The sequence below is a fragment of the Peromyscus maniculatus genome, chromosome 6 (genome assembly GCF_049852395.1).
Source record: "Peromyscus maniculatus bairdii isolate BWxNUB_F1_BW_parent chromosome 6, HU_Pman_BW_mat_3.1, whole genome shotgun sequence".
Classification (NCBI taxonomy): Eukaryota; Metazoa; Chordata; class Mammalia; order Rodentia; family Cricetidae; genus Peromyscus; species Peromyscus maniculatus.
Genome location: NC_134857.1, coordinates 122,745,542 through 122,761,447, shown reverse-complemented (window position 1 = coordinate 122,761,447; position 15,906 = coordinate 122,745,542). Strand labels below are relative to the sequence as shown.

The 15,906-nt window shown below is 38.5% G+C and overlaps 1 protein-coding gene and 1 pseudogene across 1 annotated transcript in view; one reads left to right on the top strand and one right to left on the bottom strand.

Annotated features, from left to right (window-relative positions):
- The window catches only part of LOC143274008 (uncharacterized), a 201,067-nt gene that overhangs the window by 46,780 nt on the left and 138,381 nt on the right, over positions 1–15,906 (bottom strand). The gene's annotated exons all lie outside the window — the stretch shown is intronic.
- Positions 8,485–8,625, top strand: LOC121830675 (U2 spliceosomal RNA; annotated as a pseudogene).

Genomic DNA, 15,906 nt, shown 5'->3' with positions numbered 1-15,906 from the left:
TTCATTCTTCAAGATAAATGCATATGTTATACTAGATACATATTGCTTTCCAGAGAACTACAATATGATCAAAATAAATTAGGATTAAGCAAAATGTAACTTATTGTCTTTGTAGATTTGGAAAATATTTTTGTTATGCTTCAGGGTCATCATTACATGTATTATTTTATATATTATTTTACATTGTATATAATGAAAGGATAACTAATGAATATAATGGTACCCCAAAGCCTGCCAAAAATCCTTTCATTTCATATGTATATGTTTTACAATATATAATGAAAGGACAAATTAATGCTTATAATATGTAATCAGAAGCACCTATTAATATATTTATGATTAATGGCAAGACAATGTGTTTATGCATGTACATTATTTCCTATAGAGATATGACTTGCAGACTTGCAAAATGGCTAAGTAATAACATCATGACTGTACGTATTACAGTATAATTTCCCAGTAAGCTTGACTGTGCAGGGCTTTTTGTGTACTGCCCTCACAAGACACTGAACTTATTGAAATAAAGACATCCCAGAACATACAGAGTCTATGCCTAATGTCCAAATCCTCAGAGAGCTACTGCTTTTAATTGTTAATTATGGAATGGCCTGAGGTAACCCATAATATCATCCAAAGGAAAAGATTGCTTCAATTGTTACTTTTCTTAATTCTGAAGCTAAAGGTGACCTAACCAAAGTCACTTTAAGTACTTTATCCCCAGTGGTTCCAAAATAGAACTTGGATTTTTTTTAGATTTATTTATTTATTTACTTACTTATTTATTTATTTATCTATTCATTTATTTATATATATATATATATATATGTATATGAGTGCTCTATCTGCATGTATGCCTGCATGACAGAAGAAGGCATTAGAACCCATTATAGATGGTTACAAGCCACCATGTGGGTGCTGAGAATTGAACTCAGTACCTCTGGAAGATGACTCTGAACCACTGAGTCATCTCTCCAATCCATAGAATCTGGATTTTAAAAGACTAAATGTTTGGAAGTTTTCCTGACCCAAAGCCTAAGCTTTCTAGCAATGGCCTGCTCTACCCAGGCTATGAATTGATGGGAGAGTTGAAGGACAAGGTCCCCTGAACAGTTTGTGATCTTCATAGCTCACTAATCAAAGTGAGCTTGATCTCCTCTACCCTGAATTTGGATCTCAGTGTACAGTGTTCTCCTATGCCAAGCACAGTTTTAGTCATTTCTCTGTTTAAGTGTCTTAATATTTCTACATTGCAATGGAGAGTTAGGAAAGGCAAACTGTGAGAGAGGAACAAATGTGTAATCTATGAATATGCATAGTTTAAATGAATCTAGAGCCATTGGTACTTCCTCCTTGAATTCCAATGTAAAATATACAGATGCCATAGACAGAATGTCTTCCTCAAGTGACTTAGATATGACCATGACAAATAAACTCTTTTGATTGATAGGGACTTCTAGAAAGATCTCCTGCTTAATATATCAGCAAAACTAGGAAATGTGTAGCTGTTAATATCAGAAAAAGAGGAGGTTTGGGTAAAAAAAAAAAATCAGATCTATTAATGGTCTATGTTTTCAAATAGAACACATGTAGGAAATAATTGCACATACATATGTACACCATCATCACTTGTAGTCAAAAATACCATATCTGAAGCTTGGAGCATATTTTAAGCTTCTTATGGCTAGTGGCATTTAAAATACAAAGGTAACAGGAGGGAAAAAAATAGTATTCATTTGTTAGGGTGGCTGGAACCAAACTCACAGAAAAACAACAGAAATTTATGTATTTGCAATTCTGGAGACTACAAGCCCAAGGTCAAGCTCTCAACAGTTGTCTTCTTCTGAGCCCATCTCCTTAACTTCTGCATGGCCAAGTTCAGCATGTCTTCTTCACTGAGTCTCCTCTCTATACTTAACAGTACCCAAATTTCCTCTTTTTATGGGAACACACACCGCACTGGGTAGGGACCCACTTTAATGACATCTTTTAACTCATTCACTGTTTCAACAACCTATCTGTAAGTGCAGTCAAATTCTGAGACATGATTATTGGGGAGAAACACCCTACATGTAAAGGGACATGACAAATGGTATCCAAATGCAAGACTGCCTATGTCCACTGATGACTTTTTAGGGAATGATGTAGAATTTGTTGATCCATTGAGGAATGGGAAGTTAGCACCTAAGGTAAAAAGTTCAAGAATGGTTACATAGACAAATATTAAAAGCAGTCTTAGAGGGCTCAGATCAGTGGTGGAACACTGGTCTAACACATGAAAAGCCCTGAGTCCAATGCCCAGTACCACAAAATTGAATCAATAACTGCATCATTTAAATTTGGTAACAGTTGAGAAGTTTGCTATCCATTTCATAGACAGAAAGATAAATTTAAGAAACACATATGATTTACTACAAATCTGACTCATTTGCTCAAACATGCACTGCAGATACTCTCATTTGTTTGTTTTATTCCACGTCATTATTGAGCACTTATTACATTCTGTGTAGTAACTAAAGCCCACATCAATGCCAGTGCTTTGTTTCCTGGTGAATGACAGTCCGTGGCCTTTGGTTTTGTTTAGTTACTTCTTCTAGCTTCTATCAAGAGTAGACAATATAAATTTTAGCAAGTTTTCAAACAGATAATTGCACATACATATGCACACCATCACTATGTGGAGTGAAGATACCATGTCTGGAGCAGTTATTTCCTATCTGCTCCCATGTGACCAGTCATTATTAATGGGTGTCCTTTATTCATTGACAATACCTTAAATAGCAAAAGTCACTATGGAAATCTGGAGCCCTCTGTGGTAACTTCAGATTTACACAGATTGTGCCACCTAATGACTCTGAGGATTCATCTCTGCCTTTTTCCCCCAGCTCTGAATTTGAAGAACATTTATTTATTTTTTAAAAGACCTATAAATTAAGCATTCTATCAAAGTTATCCTTCCTCCACAAAGAAATGTAAACAGACAGCCATGACTAATTGGGGTCCTTCCAGGCTACCAACTGGTTGCTGGCAATTGTGTGTCGTAAGTTTTCTGGTAGTTAAATCCAATTTTGAAAATGTCATCTTCAAGCACCAAAGCTTGGTAAGGAAATTGCAAAGGCCACAAAGGGAGAAATCACTATAATACACGTTGCCTCTGTTCAGTCTTAATGGACTCCTATTACTCAAACAGACCTTGTGACTTGGAAAGCCTTTGTCTGCATGAAATTGCAGAGTGGTTTGAATACAGCACAGATGCCATGGAAAGCAAGGATGGACATTTTTTTCCAAATTGAAAACATGTAATGGTTGCCTAGTGCAGAGATAAAAACTTGGCTGATGAAGTGTCCCAAATTGACTTGTAGAAATCTAGAAAACAAACAGCTCATCATTCTGAATCACATTTCTCATCTCCAAGCTCTGGCAGTAGCATTCTTCCTTTGGATAGCTGGCCTGAGGAAGAAAGTTTTCATTGCTCAGCTTCAAGAAAACTGTTGTTTGGATTTCAAAATTAGGAAAAGGTTGGGAAGAGTTAACACACAGGAAGTTTCCAGAGACCCTCTCTGGATTATTCATCAGCCAGATGAGAACATGGCCTGTTTTTCATGGAATCTTTTTCTTCTAAGTGAAGCGAATCTGGCATTGCCAGCGAACATCAATGCCATGCAGAGAGAGTAGATAAATTTAGAGTGAATGATTTCCCAGTTAAATAGAGACCAACAGTGAGTTTATAATAAAACAATTTGCACACAGTTTGGAATATGACAATGGTAATTGTTCTTATGCCCAAAACAAACCTTTCCTGGTGTGTGCTTGAGGCAGAGCAGGCCATGTCCTAATATAGCTCTTCCCACATCTCCACAGTACCGGGAAGGCAATTTTATATTGGTCATACTTGTCCGGCATACCCAAGAGTGTAGCACATTTGGAGGCATGATTACACACAAGAGTTTTCAAACCCTTATTTTCAGCTGGAAATTCAGTGTTCAATGCCAGACATTTGAAAGCAGAGAGAGAATGGGGAGTCTTTCATCTTCAGCTGATGGTTGATATTCCTGTTATCTGGAACTTCTGACACTGTTTTAATCATGGCAGAGCACTGACTCTCAACCTGGCTGTACAGTGAATCTCCCAGGGAGCTTTAATAAACTGATAGCTGATACCCACCCCTAGACATTCTGATTTAAGTGATGTGGGGTGTGGCCAGGCATTGAGAGTTTTAAAAGCTCCCCAGGTGATTCTAAAGAGCAGCTAAGGTTCAAAGGGGCTACAAAAAAAGAAAGGAAGGAAGGAAGAAAGACTCAGATGATATTTTGTCATTTATACCTACACAAAAGCTAAAATCTGCCTAAATAGTTCGTATTTCATTTTTAGTTGCAACATGACAATCACCCAAATCATTACAGGAATATGAAACAACAGAATATTTGACCTGAAGAGTACCACAAGATCATTTAGTCCTTAGATGCTTAGCCAGGGGTTCTTAGGCTTCTAGGAGTCTATTAGATGCTATGTGAAACATTTGAAATTGTAGATACATGCAATTTTGCAGAAACAATAGTCACAGATTCTGGCAGTTTGTAGAAGGGGGCTCTGAACTCCAAAAGGTTAAGAACCACTTACATCATCAAAAACATGGAGACAAAGAAATGAAATATCGAGTTGAAAATATAAAACAATGCATCCTTCACCATACCTTCCAGGACTTCTAAAGACCAACCTCATGGGAGCTTAGAAGCTTTTGCACATAGCCAATTAAAATCTCAAACAAATACAAAAAGAGGTTCGAACAGATACATGTGACCAAATCAAGAATTCTGGCTGGTAGCTGAAGTTTCCAGATCCATAGAAGTAATAATGTTCTTGAAGACTTCTCTAGTTTTCAGAGAAGGGATCACAAAATAATCACTCTGACTAGGAATTTACCAAGCATTACCACATTAACTACACACTCAGGAAATGTGTAAATGCTAGCACAGTGCTGCCATTGACATGCTGGAACCTCAATTTGATTTCTCCAAAGTTTGTATCATGTTTAATTTATGTCATCCCACAACCTCAGCAGCATGTGGGCCCCATGTATATTCATTGAGGGTGATCTTATTGTGAATCTACAGCCATTTGTGCAAAGGAGATTTAGAGATGTCACTGATAGGTCTACATAGCACATGCAAAGCACATTGCAACTCTGGGTGCCAGGAATCAGAGGGAGATGGCTTCTTCTTTAACCAAGACCCTGCTCTAAACAGAAGTAGCCAGAAGAAAAAGTAAAACTTTAAATAGTGTTTCTGGGTATTCATCTTTAGCTGTTAGTAAAACTCTTGGGAAATACTCTAATACCTGGTTTGTCCACTCTAGTTTTGTCAAATGTTAGCAAATTTTTTTCAGGGGTTCTCTCTGGTAAGGTAGGTATAATATTAAATAAATACATAAGACTAAAAGCCATTCTATATTTGGCATCCATATGTAAAGAAGTCTAACAGCAAACACGGGTATCAGTAAGTGGTGGGAGAGGGGAGTTACAAGCAAGCCTATGTCCAGCTGCTCCCCATAGAAATTAGGATATCATTTTACTTATACTAGAGTAAAATGAGCATGAGTTTGGAGGGCCAAAGTAAGGTTTAAACTTCTTCCCTGGTACTTACTAGCTGAGTGACCCAAGGTAAGGTAGTTAACCCACTTGGCCTCAATTTCACTTTAGTAAAATAGGATTGGCTACACCTCCCTCATAAAGTTGATGTGTTGATATAAAACCCCTTATATTTATCAGCCTGAGTAATATAAACATGCAAATATAATTAGCTTTCTTCCACTATCTTTTAAAACCTGCATATTTTTGTTGTTGCTGTTTAGTTTTTAATTTGTTCATAGTGCTGGAGACCAAACTCAGTGCTAGGCAAGTATTCACCCTCATCTCAAAACCTGAACTTTTTTTCCAATGAAGAAAATAATCTAAAGAGTGGCTCAGTAGCTAAGAGCACTTCTTGCCTTCTAGAAGACCATATTCAGTTCCCAGAACCCACAATGAGAGACTCACAACCCCCTGCAACTCCAGGGCCAGAGGATGTGACACTGTCTTCTGGCTTCCATTGGGGCCTGTATGCATGTGGTGCACATGCAGATTCAGACACACACATGTACACATAAGGGAAAAGTAATTAATTGATTAACTGAAAAGCTAATATTCTCCCTTTCTAGACCAAGCAACATCTCAAAAGCTTGCATATTCTCCTTCCTTACATCAGCACCACCAAGCAAAACTAAGAATTTTCTCAAATTAAAAATCATGGCAGGTTCATTTATATAGTCTGTGGAGTGTTTTTGTTTCATTTTTTGGTTTTGTTTTTTATTTTTTCTTGGGTAGACTTTACATTTACTTAGTAATTTTGAAATCTAGAGCAGAAAACATTGCATTAATGAATAAAAGATGTTGAGTATTTTCTTCCCATGTGCTTTGAATTCTTATTCCTATTGCAACAGTAGTTCAAAAATTAATATCATGGATTGAAAAATTAATATCATGGATTGAAAAAAAGAGGAAAGAGAGAGAATGCAAGGGGAAAAAGCAAGAGAAATTAAGAAGCACACTTTGACAGCTAGAAGCAGTTGGATATTGTTTGTTTACAATTAAGTATCCAATTTACTCATTTTTTTCATTGAGCACCTAATAGGTATTTAACAAGATATCATTGTAGCCTTTGGGAGCCCATGTTATTGTAGAATGTGAAACCCTGAATTAAAATGCACGGCATATGTATTTAATTTAATGAATGATATAAACACTAAACATTATAACTATTTATATGAAGAGGAGAGAGAGATTCAGACAGTTGGGCAAAGTAAGACTTGAATTCTACAGACTCTCTAAACTATGGAGCCACTGGGGCAGCAAGTGCTAGAGACACTCCAGAAGTGCTGGAGACACTCCAGAAGTATTGGAGATACCAGACTGTAAAGCAAAGAGGTCCTAAGCCGGAAGGTGAAAACTCAGAGTTGAGCCATGTTCAAGGAGCAATTTAAAAAAAATCCACATCTCTACCAGATTGACATTTGTGGAATCCTAAAGGATAAGAGAATGAAAGAAAGGGTAGGTCATGACTGTAGCACATAATACTTGGAGATTCTCTTCCCAGTTTAGGATGAAAATTCTGTGACACAAGGAAGAATTGCCTCACAAGACCTAAGAACTCCAGACATTCCTAAACAAAAGAAAAGAATACCTAAAGAGTGGCCCATATTTCGGCTCTGCTCTTCTTTACATGTAGCCATAGTCCAATAATTTGGAAAATGCTTCAGATTTTCAAGTAAACCTGAAAATCCAAACGTAAACGAGAAACAGGTGGTGAGTCTGAGCTCAAAATGGGGTTGTTGCTCAGCACTGAACTGCGAATGGCCAGGATAAATGTGTGTCACCTGGTTATTTCTCTGTCATTTTAAAAGTGAGAGGCTTAAAACTGTTTGCCAAACAGAAATGCACACAGATTCTTTTTTCTAAATGTATAGCATTCTGGGAGCTGTGTTCATGGCTCTTTTGATACAGCATTCACTTAGCAGATGTGAGGTCCTGGGTTAGAGCCCCAACACCACATGAACTGTACATGGTGATGACATCTGAACCCCTGCCCTTGACAGGTAGAGGCAGAAGAATTAGGAGTTGAAGGTCACCCTTGCTAAAGAGCAAGTTTGAGTCCAGCATGGGCTACACGAGATCGTGTCTACAAAGTCAAGTGAGTATGCCATTTGACAAGGTCTACATAGTTCTTAAACAATAGACATACTTCCCTCAAGTGATTCTCATTCCTGAATTTCCCAATTAGCAAATGCCTAGGCCATAACAATTGCTCAATCAAGTTGTGGAATACTGTCTCTGCCTAGTATACTGCCAAGGGTCCATCTAAACCAGCAGTTCTCAACCTGTCGTGACCCCTTGGGGAGGTCAAATGACCCTTTCACATGGGTCACCATCAGAAAACACAGATGTTTACATTATGATTCATAACAGTAGCAAAATTACAGTTATGAGGTAACTACAAAAATAATTTTATGATTGGGAGTCACTACAACATGAGGAACTGTATTATACAGTCACAGCAGGGCTGGAGAGATGGCTTTAGTGGTTAAGAGCAGTGACTGTTCTTCCAGAGGATCCAAATTTAATTCCCAGGACCCACATGGCAACTCACAACTATCTGCAATTCCAATTCCAAGGGACTCATGACAAAACATCAATGCACATAAAATAAAAATATTTTTTTAAAGTGTCACAGCATTAGGAAGGTTGAGAACCACCAACCCAAACATTACCCATAAACCTAACATGAATGATTTTTGTGTTAGCAGAGGAAGAGGAACTAAATATTTTTCTCTCTGCCTTATGCTTAGGTTGTCTGTCAAGAGAAACTGGCCCTCCACAGTGTCCCTTGGAATTCCATGTAAACACCTGGAAGCCCAGAGAATTGGCTAATCTCAGCTATTCTGACCTAAGGTTCCATCGCTTCTTGGCCTTTTGGCTAAGATCAAGTGTAGTATCTGACCTAGGGTTCCATGCCTGCTCTAGGAATGCTAGCCTGACTTGCTATGAGCTTTCACACACAAGCAGAGAGGTCCAATATTATTATATGAGTACCTGCTTCTCCCTGATAGGTTGGAAGATTTGGGGGAGCAGATACCAAATAGAAATAAAAAATTTAAAGTGATTGAGACCTGGATAAGCAGTGATGGGTGCGTATAAGGAAGGAAAGGGCGCTAACCAAGAGTGAACAGATGATGGAAGCTACACACTAAAAGAAAGAAGACAGGACGGCTGGGCTACAGGAACATTGAGCTAAGAACTTGGGACTTTTTCTCCTATTTAAAACCTCCAATGGTGCCTTTGTAAAAGTTGCTATCACTTCCCAAAGTTGGGTGCTATTTGTCTTACAGGCATCTTACTGGTTAATACATCTTTACAATAAACACTTGGCAAAGTGTAAGGAACTGAAGAAATAAATTGAAATGGCTTTTAGTAGTGGCTGGGGGTACCAGATTGACAGCTCTGGAAACGGATGGCCTCTTTTTCTCCCAAGAATAGATGCAGCCTGATAAACAGAGGTGTTCCTTCAACTACTCCTTCAATAAGCCCTCACCCTGATAAAGCAGTGGCTGAAGGGAGACAGGAGTCACCTTTTCCAGACAGCTCTCTGTACACTGCTTACGAACCACCATTTAGCACCAGATGAGAGTATTTTCCTGGCTACCAGCTAAACAGGGCAATGCACTGATTTCCTTTGCAAGAGTGAGCAGCCAATCAGGTGGTGATAACATTTCACTACTCTGGCCTCCACTGGATCCAAAGCACAGAACTTGGAGAGCAAGGGAACTTGTGTTTCCTACCCCAGTTTCTTACAGCCATCTAGGCTCCTCACAGTCCCCAGCACTAAATCAGGTAATGCAGTTGAGTCTGGCTGTTTTATCTGGTTCTCCCAAAGTTATTTGAAATGAGTACTCTGCCATCCATGAAATCAAATGAATCTCAGGGACATTTCTATTTATGCAGTGTGAGGGGGGATCTTTCAAAAGAGAAAAGAAAAGCATAAAAAAGACATGGAATGATTCCAAGAGAAGAGTAACATGAATTTTCCTCCCTTGAAGAAAAGCAGCAAGTATGTATGAAAAATTGAGGGATGTGAGCTAAAGTAGAGTCTTAACATCATTTATTTATGCACTGAACTTAAGAACTACTAAAATCATTGTTGTCACGTGATCCTAAAATGAACAAAGACCAATAAAATACTACTATCGGATTACAGTCAAGAGATGTTAGGAAACTTATGCTTTGTTTATCTCATACTTTCCTAAACAATCACACACAGTCTTCTTTTGTTTCAGGAGTCATTCACGCATATAATAAGAGTTCCAACAAGTTGAAACTTCTTGTATCTGGTTATTTTCAGTGAGTTGTAAACCTGCTGCCTCCAAGTCAGTAGTTTTCTTATGTTGCCAGAGAGGATTTTTTTTAAAGGAGTCATTGTCCTGGTTCTTGTTAGGAAAGCATTTCACCATCTTCAGTCTCTTTTATTAACCTTCATCAATAGCTTGCATTGACTTTGAAAACAATCTTAAACACCAGTGATCTCTGCAGGTAGAGAGCACTCATGTGGGAGTCTGCCATTCGTGCTTATTTTTTTCCTGAGCTGTTATGTGTCTTCTTGGCTCCCCTCTCCCCAGAGCAAACCTCCAAACTCAAGTGTTTTGAGGGCCCTGCACTGAGTTGCTCACATGTGCATTGTATCATCTGAGTTCAAAGTTTAATTCATTTATTCATTTGTCCACACATCTATTAACATTTCCATGAGTCTTCACTTATGTACATGTTGAATCCAGCCTATCTGAACATATACATACATGCATGGGGTTGCACAGTAGAAAGGGCCCTAGAATAGAAATCCTGGATTCTGTAGCTATTGTTGCCACCCAACAAATGAGACCTGGAGCAAGGCACTTACTTAATCTCCTTACATATGCCTCAGATACTTACAGGTTGGTCATGTCTAAGATCATTTTATACCTCTGAAAGTTTTCATTTTCAGTACCGTGGTACTTTGAATGTAATTGGCTCAAATAATCCCAGAGGGAGTGACACTATTATGTGTGTCCTTGTTGAAGTAGGTGTGGCCTTGTTGGAAGAAGTGTGTCACTGTGGGGGTGGACTTTGGGGTCTCTTTTACTCAAGCTTCCCTCATTGTGACACTTAGTCCACTTTCTATTGCCTGCAAGATGTAGGACTCTCAGTCACTTCTCCAGCACCATGTCTTCCTGCATGCCACCATATCCCACCATGATGATAATGGCCTAAACCTGTGAATTGTGAGAAACTGCAAATAATTGTTTTCCTTTATAAGAGTTGTCATGGTCATGATGTTTCTTCATAACAATAGAAACCCTAAAGACAAATGTCAATTCAGTTGTATGTTACAAATAGAAAAATCAGTGTAATAACATTTAAAAAGTTTGCCTTTCTCATTCTGAGTTGTTAACATTTACAGTGGTTGCACACAGAAGCTCTCTAAAAGTAAGACAAGGAAATTCAAATTCGATATTTGGGGCATGTTATTAGATGAAGGGAAAGGTATTCAAAATGAGAGATGCCCAAATCTCATTTATAGACTAGTTTCACTTATCTGCTTTTTATGCTGCACACTTTAGGGTCTCTGATTCACTTCCTTCAACTTGTTCTTTACCTATTCCCTATACATCCAATGGAATTACTGTGCTCAAGATGACCAAATTATTTTCCAATTTGCATTAAGCAGTCTATTATTCTTCATCCATGTGAACTAACCTCAGCATTTGATGACTACGATCACCACCACCACCCCTTCGTTCATATGCCTTTTTCATTTAGCATCTAATTTCCCAACCCACCTCACTAACCAAGGCTTCCTTTCTGAACCCAGACTTGCAGATCCAAAAGACTCAAAGGTCTTGAAAACAAAGAATGCCTAATGTTCTTACCCAAGTTTTATCCATCTAGAGCAGTTGATGGGAGCTGACAATGCTATCAGATGCTATGTCAAAACTATCTTGTGGGTCATCCTTGTGTAGCTAGAGTTTTCCTGGTCCTGCCTGGCCCACGGTCAGGACAGATCTCTCTCACCCGCCAGTCCTGCAGTTGCTCAGACCCAACCAAGTAAACACACAGACTTACATTGCTTACAAACTGTATGGCCATAGCAGGCTTCTTGCAAACTGTTCTTATATCTTAAATTAACCCATATCTATTAATCTATAAGTTACCATGTAGCTCATGGCTTATCTTGCTCCTCATGGCAGCGGCTGGCAGCAGCTCTCTGCCTCAGCTTTCCACTTCCCAGAAATCTCTTCTCTGCTTGTCCCGCCTATACTTCCTGCCTGGCTACTGGCCAATCAGCATTTTATTTATACAGAGCGATATCCACAGCATCCTTGGCTCTTCATTTCCTTCATACAGTACTTATTTCTAATCAATCAGGATATGACTCCAGAACTTATCACATACCACCTCTACCATCAGTCTCCTCTTGTGAGCATTGCCAGCTCCCCTGAGCACTACAACTATCTCTCTGCTCCTGTCAATTCCCTCTTAGAAGTTGTTAGCAACATAGAAGCAATAGTGATCTTCTTTTTTTTTTTTTTTTTTTTTTTTTTTTGGTTTTTCGAGACAGGGTTTCTCTGTGTAGCTTTGTGCCTTTCCGAGTGCTGGGATTAAAGGCGTGCGCCACCACCGCCCGGCGCAATAGTGATCTTCTTAAAATCCTAACTCAAACCCACGTAAAGGGTTGTCAATTTTTCATGATAGCCTTTGAGGCTCTCCATGTTTTGTTCTCCATAACTTCTCAAATTTCCCTTCCTGCTCTCTACTTAGCTCACTCCTGCCAGTTACACAAGCCTCCTCCTTTTTTGAAATGTAAGAGCAAAGCTTGATGTGAGCTTCTGAAGAGTCTTGTGTAGCTAATTTTTCATCTCCTTCAAGTATTTCTTCATTTCTCATCTTTTCAATGAATCCTACCCTAAGCATCCTATTTAATACCGAGAACTGAATCCCCAGGCTCTCCTCATCTTCCTTACCTTGATTTGCATGTGTAGCAGGAATCTTAGAAGGTCTTATTAATAAAATCAAACCTGAGCCAGGTATTGGGGTAAACTGGAAGATCAGAGAACCAGAACAAGCCACAGCTAGCTCACCTCGCCAGATCCTCAGCTGATCTTGTTTCCTCAGACTGGAATCCTCTGTGTCCTCATCCAGAATGGGTCTCAGATGAACTGTGCTGCTCAAAACCTAAAAGCTTAACCAGCCAAATGCTTAACCAGGCCAAATGCTTAACCAGGCCAAATGCTTCTAGTTTCTGGTCCTCACACCTTATATATCTTTCCTTTCTACCACCACTCCCTGGGATTAAAGGTGTGAGTCACCATGCTTGACTGTATCCTTGAATACATGGATTTCTGCCTCTGGAATGCTAGAATTAAAGGCATGTGCTACCACTGCTTATCCTTTATGTTTAATATTGTGGCTGTTTTGTCTCTGACCCCAGATAAGTTTATTAGCATGCACAATATTTCGGGGAATACAATACCACCACATGCATTGCTTTTTCCATAGCAAGTATCACATTCCACTGTTTTACATAATTTACTTGTTGTGTGTCTATTTTTTGCCTCTTCATGTTGGAATATTAAGTCACAGGGAGCAGATAATTTTTTTTCTATTTGTTCATTAATTCATTGCCAGTATCTGAAACCATCCTAAATGCCTGGCAAGTATTTAATATTTGGTAAATGAATCACTGATTAAATAGATAAAAGGAAGAATGACCCTGTAGTCATCAGATTATAATTAATGTCATATGAAGCTATATATGTGATCATAAGCCCAATACAGTTTCACTTCAATTAGCTAATCAATGCCCATCTACCTCTTCCTAGTCAGCTGACACTTTTGACTAATAGTTGGTCTTTGGAGTTAATTTCCTTCAATTGGAGAAATTCTTGACCTTCACCTACTAGGATCCTCAGAACAAATAATGATCTTGTTTTGGAGAAACATAGAAATAAGAAGTTTTAGACTCATCCTGAATAATTTAGAATAAACCCTAGAAAATAAATACCTCATGTTCCTGCTGAAAGAATTAATCAGTATTGTGTTTAAGCTCATTATGTGCCAGACATCATTCTAAAGTTTCATAAACTCATTTATTCCTTACATTTACTCTTTATTCTGACATGACTACTCTCTCCCCATTATTGGAGAAGTTTCATGTGCACAATAATCAGAAAGTAGCAAAAATATGAGTGAATAAGAAGACTTAAAACTAAAAGTGTGGTCATGTTGAGAATGTTTCTGTTGACGTGTTGAAGATCAAATATCCAAGACTAATTAAATTTCTCCAAGGTGAGCCATGGGGAAGGCTTTGTTTGGAATAAATATAGTTTTATCTGTTCAGTCACAATTGGTATGAGAATGTAGGTACATTTAAATTCACTTATAGTTTGGCTCATAGTTTCATCAGTATTTTCTTTTACTGTTCTTTTAAAAATACTAGTATGGCAAAAAATTTATTAGCTTAATCATGCTCATCTCAGAATCATTTCAAAGAGCACTTTATTACCCTACTTTCCCATCTCTATAATCCAGGAAAATGAGGAGCCACTTCAAATAATACCCTTGAAGTTACCCTCTAACTAATTCTATTCATTTTAGCCTACTAAAAGTCAAAGACTTTCACTTCCTTTAGAGATTGCATCTATCTGTTCAGTACACACCCGTTGGATGTCTACTGAATTGCAGGCCCATGTTAACAACACAGAAGCATATACCACAATCCCTTAATCAAAGGATTTAGTCTTGGGTAGTGAAGGGTAAAACAACTGCCATAGTTTGAATTTGAAACGTGCCTCCTGAACCCCATGTGTTAAAATCTTGATTACTGCTGTAGCACTTTGGGGAGATAGTGGACCGACCATAAAGAGGTAAGGACAAGTAGAAAGAAGTCCTTGGATGAGGAGGTATACTGAGGAAGATGATATTGGTATCCCAATGCCTTCCTCTATGTCTTTGCTCCCTGCTCACCATGAGGTTTATAGGCTTTTACCACCACATGATCCTGTCAACTCACACCATCCCACCATAAGACTCAAAGTAATGGAACCAAGTGAACATACACTAAAACTTCTCAATCCATTTACAGCATCAAAGGCCATGAAGACTGGGTCAGACACATAATCAGATGCCAAGTGAGAGGAACATTAGAAAAGACCTTAAAGTTACAGAGAGGTGAGGCCTTGGGTAGGTGTGTCCTGAAAGTCCAGAGAAAGCTAGCCTTAAGCTTGGCCTGAAGAATAACCAAAGCAGTGCAAAGGTATTCCAGGCAAGAGGAATGGCTGATAAGAAAGAATCCAACAGGTTTCAGCAGTGACACCATCTCAGGAGTCAAATGTGTCCAACCTTTTGACATTGCAGGACAACGTTGTAATCTACAGAGTTGGTGGTCAAGAATCTCACAATTAAGTTTTTTTAAAGAGTTTTATTGAGAAAGGAATTCATAATTTTGAGCTGGATTCCATTCAATGCTATCCTTGGCCCAGAGGCCATGAGTTAGATACAGGTAGTAGAGGTTCATTTCTAGTTGTGTTGTTTTCCATTCAATGACCTTGGAAAAGTCACTCTCTGAACTTCTTCTTCAAGTTGAGCAAGGGATGATAACACCTCCTTGCTGCCTTAGTGTGTAGGCTAGAGCAAGTGCATGCAGGAATGTCTACTGTGGTAAACAGTAATTGCTCAGAAATGAAGAAGTGATTAATGATTATTAGCCGAGACTAAGACTCGTCTTCTAATTTCCTGAGTTAGTGATCTTTTCATAACACGGCAGTGCTGATTTTTGTAATTAACATTATCCTAATTTCATAAGGCCCCAAATTTTACAGTAATAAAATAAGATGCCTCACTGGAGTCCTAGGCAATTTACTAGATCTGAATTTTTAAAATATGTTCCTCCATGCCATGGCTACTCATGCTGACCCCTTCCACTCTGTGCTTCTGGTTACTTTCCATGCCTGGCGTGTCTGATTATGCTAAGATCTCTCTATGACCTTGAAGCTAACAGAGCTAGAAGTTTGGATAAGCTAGCTTCTCAGTTATGGACTCAGCAGCTAGCTGAAACTTGGAACATCAAATTTATGTCATCCAGGAAAGTAAAATAGGAACAATACATGTTTAATGTCTTGAAATACCTGGACTTCATTAGATTACAGAAAATCTGAGTGTGCATGTCTTTATACATATAGCTATTATTGATAAAGCATTTGCATATATAATAGACTAGCATAGTTCTTATTATTTGGGCTGTTCAGAAAATAAGTCTCAATAGATTTTAAAAAACACCTTCTGGAACTCAC